At 35.0% G+C, this 13285-nt stretch overlaps 1 protein-coding gene across 1 annotated transcript in view; it reads right to left on the bottom strand.

Moving 5' to 3' along the window:
• LOC136418243 (carboxyl-terminal PDZ ligand of neuronal nitric oxide synthase protein) overlaps window positions 1-12396 on the bottom strand; it is a 65816-nt gene extending 53420 nt beyond the window's left edge. The window contains exon 1 of the mRNA XM_066404248.1: window positions 12148-12396. The gene's annotated coding sequence lies outside the window, so the exon portion shown is untranslated. The remainder of the gene's footprint in view (window positions 1-12147) is intronic.
• Between the last annotated feature and the right edge of the window lie 889 nt (window positions 12397-13285).

Genomic DNA, 13285 nt, shown 5'->3' with positions numbered 1-13285 from the left:
AGGAGCATGGAAGGATGTGGAGAAGAGGATGCACCTTTATGTTGCCAGACGTTTCCCGGACGCGCTTCTCTCAATAACATATTTGAGTGAAAACGACATCCAAATTATCGTTCTTTTATTTCCCAAAACAAGGTGTTACATAAAGAAAATTTAAGTTTACAGATACAGTCCCAAAGCGTTAATTTCCCGAGCTACAATATACGAAAATCCGCCAGCGGCGGTCATAAAAACACTTGAGTGAGAAATTGGAGGTTTTCTCGACTTTCTTTATTGTCTTTTTCGGTTCTGTATCCGTGTTTCCCTATTATCGCCCTCCGGGTACCGAAAGTTAGTTTTTTGTGCAGCAATTGGGCCAAATTTATTGTATGCCATAAAATAGGAGTTGGAAATTGGCTGTCTCCACCGATACCTTTATCTCGGATACGTTTGGATAGCATCAATGTTATTGACCATTTTTTTTGGAGTCCACGGTTCCCCACTTCAACCGCTACGACCGCAAATCCGGATATTCCCATGAAAATTTCAAATTCGGTACTCTGCCAGGGTAAGCGTGACTCAAAATGACGCTTCTTCATTACTCGTTAACGGTATTTCCATTTTTTTTTGTACTGCGTAATTTTAAACCAAACAAGCTGAATAGATACAGTTAATTTTTCAGCTTTGACACATACAAAACTATCACATTTTACTTCCTTCTCGATATAATTACTGTTTTATTACGCTGGGGAATTTTTTCACGTCTCGTTGCCCGAGGGCGCGCATCACTGATGTTCAAGTTCATTATCGCCGCTATTCCGGACCAAATTGCCTCAATTAGATTCGTAAAATGGCTTTGTCGCTGCCCAATTATGAAAAATGGCAATTACATTCTTTTTTGATAAATGGCGTTTTTTGTTTATTGATTAAGAGTAGAGCAAAGGCCTCTTAAAGCGCCCATTGCTAGAAGGCAGTAAGTAATCTGTACTTAGCAGCCACTCGATCATCACAGCAATAGGAATTTGTTCAGCTCTGAACAAATAATGTGGTTTTAGTCATGTACGTACATTCACCAGTCAGAATTATTAATAGGACATTTCTCAGCAACGCCCTTTTGTAGAAAGGATGCTGACCTGCAACCTGCTCAAGAACACTTTTATACCACAGGTACAAGAAAAAGTACCGCAAATGTCCGAATTTGATGTTCTTCTGGGCTAATTAAACAGTCCGGCGTGCTAAGGAGATAAATGATAGAAAACCGCAAATTTATTAATTGCTCCAAAAGGAGAATATTAATGAAAGGTATTAATGAAGTTTTATGGGCAGCGACTAACAAAAAAGGTAATTTTTTTTGTTTCAGGAGAGATGCTATTTCGTCAAACGTTCTTCCGTTAATGACCCCTAATTTGGAGAATTCAAAACTGTTGTCTTTGTTAGAATTCCTCACTTTTTTGAAATGTCCTACATTAAAATGTGTCGAAAATCTATTTTTCTATAAAAAAAAAACTTATTTTTGGCAGATTCATTTTGGCAAACTTTCCTTGCAAAACTAGTCAATACAATTGGATATGGTAAAGTCGCATAAATGAGCCACTGTACACTCTATAAACGTCTCTACATTGCGTTGAACATAAAATTGTTCCAAAATCTATTTTCTTAAAAAACATATTTTTGACAGGTTTAATTTGAAAGTTCACTATTTCAAACATTTCTTCTGAATTTTTTTTTTGGGGGGGGAGGGGGGGGGGGGAAGATGTATAAATAAATCATCAAGTACCCCATCCACATAGATGTTCCGGCATAAAAAAAAACATAATCCATTTCGTTATATAAAAATCTATTTTTTTAAGTTCACGAAAATTTACTAGTGAAAGTCAAATGCATTGTTTCTTTTGAATTTGTAGAGCAAAGTTTTACGCAGTTAATTTTATGTGTAAAGGTACTGCTGTAGCCTCTATAGGGATCCCTGCATTAATTTGAATATGAAACTTTCTTAAGCTTATTTTTATTAAAAAAAATACCTATATGGCATATTTGTTTTGAAAATTCGCCAAGGGAAAACTGTCGTTTCTACTGAAATTTTAGGATTAGGTAAAACGTAGTCGTATGAATGGAGGTACCTAATGGATTCAGTTTTCCTAGTCATCTATGTCATTATGCATGTGTATTTTTATTTATAATAGATATACGAATATTAAGAAATAATGTTAACAGTGGGGTAAATTTTCCATTATTTTTGTTCCTTATATTCTTGTACAAACGGTCAGTAGCTCACTACAAAATAAAATAAGTTTTGGGTGACTAACTTTCGAAAAAGTCTAGAAGAAAAGCTAAAATTATTTTTTTTAAGTTTCAAAAGTCTCAAGAAATAATTGAAATAATTTGTTGTTTGTTGTCAGATAAAGATTGTGCCGTATAAAGGTGTCAAATTCGCGTCAATATTCGTATATACATATAACGACAAACACAAACACTGAATGTGCCAATGTTTTCATACTTTTCAGTCCTTTTCCAATATTTCAGAAAGTGAAGAGAAATATATTCTTGGCACAAGTAACATGGGAAACCCATATAAACAGCAAGAATTACGAGCCCTCTTACCCGTACTTTCAAACTCCAGATTATAAAACGTTTTAAGTTGATGATTGTTTGCGGAAGACAGAGGATAAACGGTCCAATAAAAGGCTCTGTCATATTTACGACTATTAGAGCTTCCCTGTTTCCATTATGTTCCATTCCGTGTACGAGTCGGGAACTGAGTTTAACAGCCAATATTTTGGAATAACAGGAAACAGCCAAGCAGAAGCAAATTGGACTTGATTAAAGGGACCAGTGAACCTTAAGATAAAGCTCTTTTTGTTAAAGAACTCATTTTTTTGTACTGAATTTGCATTTATTTATCACGTTTATCTTCTTTTTCTTGGGCGTTCTCTTTACACACTCTGTTAGATAAGGCCTTTCCTAAAAAGGCCCACTTACAATTTGTAATCAGCGGTATTGCCAATAACTGTATCTGTAGTATTAATTTATAACTGCCATATATTGCACTTTGTGACTCGCATTCGGTATTAAATTATGCAATTCCTTTATGCCGTGGAAGTTTGCTTAATAAAGCAGTTTCCGAGATAACCGTAAACCATATCAGCGTTAGATTGTTGTGACGTCTCACCTAGAGTTTGCCTGTAACTCTTCAGCGTATTGTCGGGTGGTTTCATGCTTATATTTATTAGATTCCATGTCTCCACTGCCACATTTACCCTTATCTCCGATTTTCCCGGAAGACTCATCTCCAGCAAAAGGGAAAAATAAGATTAATGATCCAGGACCGAATCAAATGAATTTTCAATGTGGCTCTAATAAATTAAGCTTCTCTGCAATGGACAGGTTCCAACTAATGTTATGTCCGCATCTAAATAAAAACTTCTTAAGATTAATGTTGCATAGATTTTGGAAAGTAGAGTAATGGAAATGTAGGTGCCACTTAGTTCGTGCTATTATTATAGGCCTCTCCTGAATTGTTTTTTTGTGACAAAAAGGCGGTTTAAGTTGCAATGCGGTAGAAGCTAATTTACTCTGAGCCCACTGCAAATATTCCATAAATGCCCATTAATGGTGGTTCACTTCGATTGGCCCGGAGCGATGAAAACCATAACAAACAACCTATGATTTTCGTAGCAGGAACGTCACGATTAAGAGGAATATTATGCCATATTATCACGAATTTACGCTAGTTTTAGTCTCAATTTTCAATTTAAAAAGACACAAAAAAGTCTCGTTGAATTTGTCATATCGTGTCCGGGAGTTGGAGGAGACCAAATCTACACAATGGTACACGAAATCTTATAGGATACAATAGCTGCAAGAATACAATAGCTGCAAGTTATTGGAACTTTATTATAATCTTACATAAAAGTAATATACTCAGTTTAAAATCTTGGTTGATGGTCCTCATAATGTCAGCTTTGAAGAGCTAAAATACTTCGAGGAAGTGTTAAAGAGATGTTTAAGGAACAGAAATTTTCATCTTCATATTAAGAATTTTTCCTAAGAAATTCAATTCTGTTGTAACTTCCTTAGAGAATTTCCACATCTTTTAAGAAGCCTTATAAAACTTTCTAACATATTTTCCTTGAATGACGTTAATATTTTAAAAATACTTGGTATTCCTGTGACTGAGTAAGCGAAATTGTCATACAACTTAGACAAGATTAAGGAAACTCAAATCTCAAAAGCATTGTAAAATCATTAAAAAAGTTTATTTAAAATTCATAGATATCTATGCATATGGAGGGGATTAGTTTTTGGGTTGTTATGGATACTTATGAGTGGTGATGATTATGGGAAATTTGACGTCCTACAATATTGTTCTTAACAAACTTATTATAAAAATTGATCCTCTATAAAGGACTTTTTTCCAGAGTTAAATTTTGTGTGCGCTCCTGGTTTTCAGGGAAATAACACTGAGTTTTCCCATTCAGAAATCTTATCTAAGGGTATACATACTCTGCTTCAATGTTTTATGTTAAATCATAATGAAAACATTTTTGCTTTAGAAATCATTTTTTTTTTCTAGTCATAGGCATAACACATTTTTCTTTATTATAAATATTTTTGATTTTCCACAGCAATAACAAATAATTTGTTTTCTGTACGGTTTTTTCACTCGTGTGAACAGATACGCCCCTGCTTTAAAAAAAATAAAGCTCAAGTTTCCTGTTCGTATATTTTTTTCTGCGTGTTTTTCTTTTCTTATGGACCATTTCTAGTTTAAATATCTTTTAATTAAAAAGAATGCAATAATTTGTGTTACTCTTATGCTCCATCTCAATTTTCGTTTTCCTTCACTTTCCTTTTCTTTCTCAAAATGTACATTGTACGTATTTGTCTTTGGTCCTAGTTTTAGTTTTGCCGTTTCATTGACCTATTAGTTTCGGTTTTTTTTTTTACTTAATTCAGACTGTTAAAGTTAATTCAATTAAATGTAGTCTAATTTATACATGAAATAAGTATGAATATTCCTTGAAGCTCGATGATGTAACTTATAATACAAAAGCTAGCGCCCAACCCATTGTGGGTTGCTCGATAATCTGATCCGTAGTTTTCGATTTTTGTGCTATAAAACAAACTGATTTCGGTTCGCTTCGATTGAAAAATGCCAATTTTACTTCCAACTCGAATCGAATAGATTTTTTCGTTTGCATTTTCCGTAACAGGAATTGGTTCACTCAATTTCCGGAAAATTCGGTCTGGCTTCTTTTCTCTTGTTTACTTTTCGTTACATCCTTCATTTGCAGTTAACGCAAACATTTCGTTTCCCTGTTTATGCTACGAAGCTTTGTGGTGACAATTTCTTATTCTGTGTAGACGAGAGGAAAACATGAGTTCTTTATGTTCCAAAAACCAAACATCTCCGTAGAGTAATTATACCTCAATTACATTTATTCGGCAAGAAAAACTTTTTCGCACTTTTACTGACGTCCAGAATCCACTTGAACGATGCCAGCTGCTCTAGAATTAACATAAACTAGTTTAATGGCAGTTTTCCGAAAGAACCTGACTCATTGACCAGAGGACACGTGGCCCAGTAAAACTCGTATCCTGTGAAATAAATTTGCATACAGTTTAAGGATTTACATAGGAAATGCGGGGATTATTGCTCCCCGGATTTCTTTACTTGCAGTATTACTTAAGATTTGGCTATTATGGACGAAAACCTTTTATGGTGCCCGAATGCAGAAATTAGATTGTTCGGATTATTTTAGAAAGTCCTAATTGATGTGTTTGAATCACCCTGCAATAGAAACAATGAGTAAACAGTGAGTGCTTTCAATTGCAAGTTTTTACCATTAACATAAACGTAATTAATATATGTAATCTTGCTAATGTAAGATTAATGACCAGAGGATGGGATTTCTCCAAGTTATTCCAATTACATATTATTACACCAAGTTCAGGATTAGTTTGTATTTAGTTATTTTTTTGTATTTTAATTGAGCTTAAAAACAGCAAATTGACGATTTCTTCAAGGTTACATTGCGGATCGTTATCTTCTGTAAGTAATTAATGATCTTGGAACGCTCTAAACCTCTCGAATAGGGATTTTTTCACTGGTAGCAAAAATAGATGAAAGGAAAGATATTTTTGAAAAAGCTTCATCAAAGCTCGTTCCTTATAGAGAGAAAAACTAGCGCTCTCTTGTTTTGAGTGAGATGAGAATAACTTTGGTTATTTACCGTTTTGGATTCGCCAGAATTTTTAATAAGCGATACTAATATTCGGCGATATGAAGTTATCAAACTGGCCTTAACTAACGTGAACTTTCATAATCTTAGATTTTCTTGAACTGGCCGGAAATGGGAGTTAATTTCTGTATTTTGGAATAACCAGAACTCGCAAGTAATTGACAGTAATTTTCAACATTTCGAAGCCGAACCGCCGAACCGAATCTAAATTGACCTTAACTGCGAGCAAATTTCAGAATTCTTGCCACGCTAGAACTGATCTAGAATTAGAGTAATTTGAAGTATTTTGGCTCAACCAGAATTCATAGCGAATGGAAGTAATTTCAACAAGCAATTTTGGAAATTCAGCATTTTAAAGGAGAGCAGTTTTCACAAATGTTGACTTGCTGGAACGGTTTTGGAATAAGAATAACTTTCAGTTTTTTTGGATAGAATTCGCAATAAAGGACGGCGATATTAAAAATTTTGGCTCAACCCAAAGTAACATTAAATCACAGCAACTTTGAATGAAGAATAAAAAGACATGTTAATCCTTTTGTCTGAGGTGCTTGAAGACGCTAGCAATGAAAAATCGATGACATTTCAAAGTTAAAATCTAAACCCATAAGTTCTGAACTTCACCCTTTAGGCGACAGCCAACGTCAGCGACTAACCCGGATTCTCATCTCCAATCCTTTAAAGCAGTATTTTGACTCATGCCTGTTATGATATCAAGAAGCATAAGCTCATCAGACACCATAACTTTCTCCTATTAAACCGAACAAAAAGCTATTACACCTAACATCAAACATAGTACCACAGTCGAGTAGGCAGTACCAACCTAAGGCGGTGCATGAAACCTGCACTTGAAAATGTCGTAATTGTAGCTGACTGGTGCATCGAACCATCTTCTACTCTCGAATACCTGCGCGCCAAAGGCGGTACCAGTGCTCTAACGAAGTCTCAATTATAGAGAGCGCTCTAATTTTTCGCGAAACATTCACTCACAAGGACATACATCCATTCATACTAGAACGAAAATTTAAAATTTAAATGTTATCGAGGAGGATTCGAGCTTTGAGGGTCTTATAGAGATTGCACAAATGTGTGTTAAACCTGTTATAGTCAAAATCTAAATCTTGGATGTTACTGGCTATCTGGTTCGTTCAACCTGGGATAAAAACCATTCTTGAAAAATGGTGGTCAAGGCCGCTGCTCGTCTAACAAGAACGAGAGGAGACTACAAAAAAACGAACTAATACTAGATTAACCCTGCAGCTTTCGATTTTGTCTCATAAAAGTTGGATAAAAAGGCTCTTGCGCAGCCTCTGCTCAAACGCAGATTACGTAATAAGTAGAAAATGCCGACATTTCAGCTAATAGCGAAGGTTTTCTTTCATTGGCCTACTCAATGGACCGACAATATCAAAGAATCTTAATATATAGGATAAATGTTATTAATTTCTCAACAACAGCTGTAGGTAATATTCACCAAGAAACCATGCAAATAAGTTCATATTGCGACATTTATTATATCGTTGTATAATGTGCTACTTCGGCCTTAAAAAACGGTCAATAACTCCATTCTTATCTTTCTGTGGAATTCTCCTTTGATACAAGAAATTCAATAGAATCATGCACACACATGACGAGATTTTCTATTTCCATTAACGGTAAAGCGGAAACCGAAACTTATAAGCCTCTGAATGGGTCTATGATTTGTGGCTTAAGCCTTTTGAATAGGGTTTGAATGTGAATGGTGTATAGGTATGTAAATTTTTCTAAGGAACGTTATTTCCCTACTGATAGCTATGTAAGATTCATACGAGTAGACTACCATGGAAGGTAAAATTTGACATTTATTGTGGGTAGGTACATTGTGTGTAGGTAAGTGGTAATGAAGGGCATTATTACACGGATATTTAAATCTCGCTGCATTGAATGGTTTGCATTAGATTACCATACTAAGAGATCTGTACTAATTTTTAATTTAGAATCAAGTGTTTAACATCTCAGAAATTGACTATTTTGGTCCAGTTCTATTGGACTTCTCTCAGTGTATTATAAGGAAAACGATATTCAATAATGCTTCTTAAAAGTGCTATTCAGAGTATTGCAGGCTATAAATTTCATCATTAGAAAATAGTAAATATGTACTAATTCTTTCTATGGTCATCTGGCGGAAAGAAATAGAGATTCGGTTAAATGGGGAAAAAGTAGCACAATTTAGGAAATAATGGAATGGTGAAAATCGAAGAAATCTCTCTATTTTAGTTGAAGTAAATTTGCTCTCTGCCGATCGACATCAGTTTCCTTTACAACAGAAATATCGAAAACTTAAAAGCAGTTTATCAGACAAACAACAATGGGTTATAGACACCATATTTTCTACCCGATGTAACATACACCATCAAGCGTGTAAGTAGCAATTTATGTATAAAATAGACCACTTTTAATTGGATTAACTCAAAACGAAAGGAGTTGGCCAAATAACATAACTAAAACTGAGATTACAAGAAAACAGGATAAACTACAACGAAGAGAAGTAATATGGAGAAAAAGAAACATTAGGCTGAAACATCAGAGCAAACCAAATAATTCCATTCTCTTTGGGAATGCAAAGAATATCTTGAATAACAAATAATCTAGAGAAATCACTTTCTCAAGAAACATCTCAACAACGTTTTTATAAAACATTTTGTTTCAAAAATGCAAAAATTTCTCCTTCTAAAATTCCTTCTCTACGCCACTGTGCTTAGCATGTCGTTGTAATGTACCCCAGGTTACGCCTATGCGTTTTCCTCTTACATGAAAACCTAAAGGCAATGTTACAACATAAATAAAATGTAGTTTTATTTAGAAACACAATTTCTTTGTCTGATATAGCTAAATAATCAAAAATGTAATTAACTAAGTCCAAAGGTCTCAGTACTGTTTAAAGTTCAAACCACCTTCATCAATGTACTTTAACGAAGTCCATATGTGTATCATATGTAAATAAGGGAAGTCTACATATAGAGGGGAGAACCAGTAGAAAAGTTCTCAACACATCTTCTCAGACATTTACACTTACGCCAAAGGGTCTTCGCTCCTCACTTTCGCTCTTGTATTATCGAGAAGTTAATAAAGTGTTACATTTTTAACTCGGGTATAGTTATTCCAACCCGGCACACTACATTATGAAATGCGCTAGAAATAAGATTTATGAAAAAATCAGCGTTATTTTCTTGCGAATTGGAGGCTTACACTTGGGTGGAAAAATTGCTCAGATATTAGCGTTTGGAAAAAAATTATGAATATTGTCGCATAAGTGCGCTATCATCATTTATCTATCAGATTAGTAACCTGAACTAACCTAAAGCACAAAATTTCGGAAGGTTCTGTTTGAAAAATTCTCCGCCACTGTACATATAAAAAAATGAGGTCCTAATAAGGTTTATGAATAGAAAAAAAATCCGTTTTATTTCCCTATGAACCATAGACGTGCACATAGGTAAAACTTGCTCGGATATACTGAAGCACAATTAATGGTTAAAAAAATGAAAAAAACGAAATAATAAATTATGTTTAAAATAAATTTTCCCTCATATTGTCATTCATCGGTTCGCAGGCGGAAATTGTAACTCCCCCAGTAACTATCCTCCAATGGCCCTTCTACCCACGTTTTCTAAAATTATTGAGAAAGTTGGTTAAACGGAGAATGATGTCGTTTCTTGTTCCGAATGGCACATTGTTGGAGAAGCAGTTTGAATTCCACCCGTCAAAAAGCACTAATGATGCCACATTTGCATTTTCGGAACAGCTATATTTGAAATTGAATGACGGCAAACCGGCTCCGGCAGTTTTTGTCTTTTCAAAGGCTTTTAATTGTGTGAGTCATGGCATCCTCCAGGGTTAGATTTGCGAGTGGATGAGACTCCAAATTTTCACCATAATGTGGATAAGCTGAATAGAAAATTGGCGCCTGTTTCAGTCTATGTCTGTTTTACAAAAGAGAGCCTACCCCATATGTATCTTTAAAACGATTCTGGAAAAACTGGGAATTTTGAATTGTCGATTTTATTATTTTTCCAAATGTTGCTATAACTGCTAATAAGTAGGAGTACACTAAAACTACTTTTTTCTAGCAAATTTTGATTCATTTTAACTAGACAAAAATTATTTTACTCGATGATGTTATCATTTTGAATATACCAGCATCATTGAACGGCAAGTTCAATGATGCTGGTATCGTAAATTGATGAAATTTTTTTTGCGGCTTTTTATGAATTTTTGAATTTTGAAAGTCGCAGCGGTTTCAGGTTTTGTAAAATCAACTTTGCTACGTAGGCGCACCGTGTAGTGGTAATGCTTTTTTAAAAATTAGATTTTGAAATAATACGTATGACCCACTTTTCATTATAATAAAAATGCAACTGTATGTCCCGGAATTTTCAAAAGTGTTTCGGATTTATCGATTTCCGGAATAAAATTTCGATTGTGTAAGTATAATAAAATTTCTAATATCCTTTTAAGTGCACTTTTCTTGCTTTCTTAAGAACGTAAAAATTGGAAACGTGATCAACAAAGAGAAATTTCACTTCAATTCCATCTCTTTCCAACAGAACCCGCCCCTGATTTTTCAAGAAGTTAAACGCAACTGTTGCCAGCAATTGTAGCATTTGAAAAATCATCTTGAAAGGTCATTCATCAACTACAATCCATTTTTCCCGTTTTTTGAGCGTCCAAGCACAATTGAGAAGAATCCAGATGTAATAATTCCACTACAGTCTACAGCACATCAGAGAGATTTAATAAGAACCTTTCTGGTCGTCCTCAAATGATATTGATGACGATCAATTTTGGGAAAATAATCATAAATCGGTCTAAAAAAATCCTGGTAAAAAAGTTCGTTCAATAGATCGATAAGTATCATATTGTTGATGTTATCTCCCGAAAAGAGGAAACAACGGCCGAAAACTTCAATCCGCGTTAATGGAGTTTTCAGCACAGCAGTATTCATTTAGTATCGAAATTTCAATGCTTATTTAGGAATATTTACATATAACGCACTTTTTCCCGAATGTTGGTAGATTTGAATATGCAAATGGTCTTCATGTCTGTCAAAACGTTCGTATCGTTGATTTTATGTTCATACCAAAGGGAACCCAGTCAGTCACGATAAGTGGATTTTACATTTTTGGCCCTATTTACACCAAAAACCCCGTTTCGACGATTATCTCCCAAGAACAATAACACAATCGAACATAAAATTAATTCGATAAAGGAAATTTATTGCTCAAATCGAACCCATAAGGCCCCGATGCTCCCTTAGGCAGATAGTAATTATAACCGCATAGGAAAGGACTATACGTCTAGCTCCCTGTGGTAATGAAACCCTGTACACTTGATCTTGTATACGTGATCATTAATCTCCTATAGATTATCTAGCCTGTATAATTTGCGATCAGTTTTTGCCGATATCGCATTAATAATTTATCGAACAGATATCAAAAGATATAATAGTTACGGCAGGGACTTCGTAGTATCTAGGTAGGTAAGAGTTTTTAGGCGCGTGTTTGAGTTCATATGAAAGTAGCATTTTCTGAGAAAAAGGTGGTTTTCACTAATGCGATTTGAGGTCACTATGAAAAAGCGTAAATAATAAGATGTCAAATAATCGGCGAGGAAACTGAACAGATACGCCAGTCGGCTAATGCAATCAATTTAAAAATAAGTTAGCCTCATTGTCTTACTACAACTTTTCAATTCGTTGGGAACCGAAATAGATCAATTTCCTGGCCAATTGGTTTTATTTATTGGGACATTTGCTTGTCCTGAAACGCGGCAATAAATTTATGACATCAGCTTTGAAGCTCAAAATTGCAATTTTTTCTAAAACTCAAAGAGGCGTAGGTGCGTTGAAATGCATCGCAGAAACATACTTAAAAATAGCAATGATAGTTTTTACCTTTGGTCAAGTTTTAAAAAAAAATTAAAAACAGTCAAAATCACCCACTAAAAGTCCACTTTCCGGACCCTTCGCACCAAAATAATTGCAGGAACTTAGAAATAACCCAAGTTTCATTTATTAAGAGCCGAATTTATTGTTCATTTGCCTCTATTTTTGGCTCTGTTTTGCGAAGTTATGAGGAGAGGAGCGTGTTATATGCGGGAGGAACCGGTTCGTAGGACCGGACGAAACCGGCGTTCAAAACGAACTCCTGATTGCTGCTTTGCTGCCAAGTTTTCAAGTCCTCATTCAAACAGGTTTGCTGGCTGTGGTTTTCTGGCGGGAAGATCGAGTGCTGACACCTGCCCACATTAAGCTTAACTGGTTTCGGTAGAAGCGGTTAGAAGGTATCAGTAGCGACATCGTACGAGGAAGGTGTTAAATTGCAGGCGGATTCAGGCAGAATGTTGCGGGATCAATTTCACTTCCATTATGGGTACGGTTATTTATTCAAACCTAGAGAAGGTAAGACGTATGAGTAGTGACATCGGACAGTGAACCAATGAAATGGGGACAAAGTGAAGCAGAATGTTGGGAGATCAACTCAGTTTCGGTTTAGGTGTGCCTCTTTGGCTAAAGATGGCAACACTAAATGGTTAAATTAGACAATAGTTTAATTATTTAAGATTGCGACTTTGCTGCCGAGAGTGGCAGGTCTTGAATTTCTTTTAATTTTTATTCAAACAGATCTATAATTAGGTTTTTTGAGTTGCTGTAGTTTTCTCGTGACAAAATTGAGTGCTGACACCTGCCAACATTGAATTAAACTGGTTTCTGGCAGAAGTATTTCGGTAGATGGTGCCAGTGGCGTCATCGTACGATGAAGCAGAGAAATTCTCGCAATTTGAAGCAGAATGCTGCAAAGCTATTATTGTGCTTGGCTTATGGTGGTGCTCTTATTCCAGAGATGAAAGCACTCGTCCTAATTTAAAGGATTTAGCGATATAGTATGGGAGACGAATCTAAGAAATTTTAACAAATAATTCATGGTTCAAATTTCATTAATTAGAGTTTAAAATATAAAAAGCATTGAAATAAAATCATTAGAAAACATTCCCTACCATTTTTCTTTAAAAAGCTCAACATTTCAAAGTTT

This window comes from Euwallacea similis, chromosome 33, assembly GCF_039881205.1.
Source record: "Euwallacea similis isolate ESF13 chromosome 33, ESF131.1, whole genome shotgun sequence".
Lineage (NCBI taxonomy): Eukaryota > Metazoa > Arthropoda > Insecta > Coleoptera > Curculionidae > Euwallacea > Euwallacea similis.
This window is presented reverse-complemented; position numbering and strand designations above follow the sequence as displayed.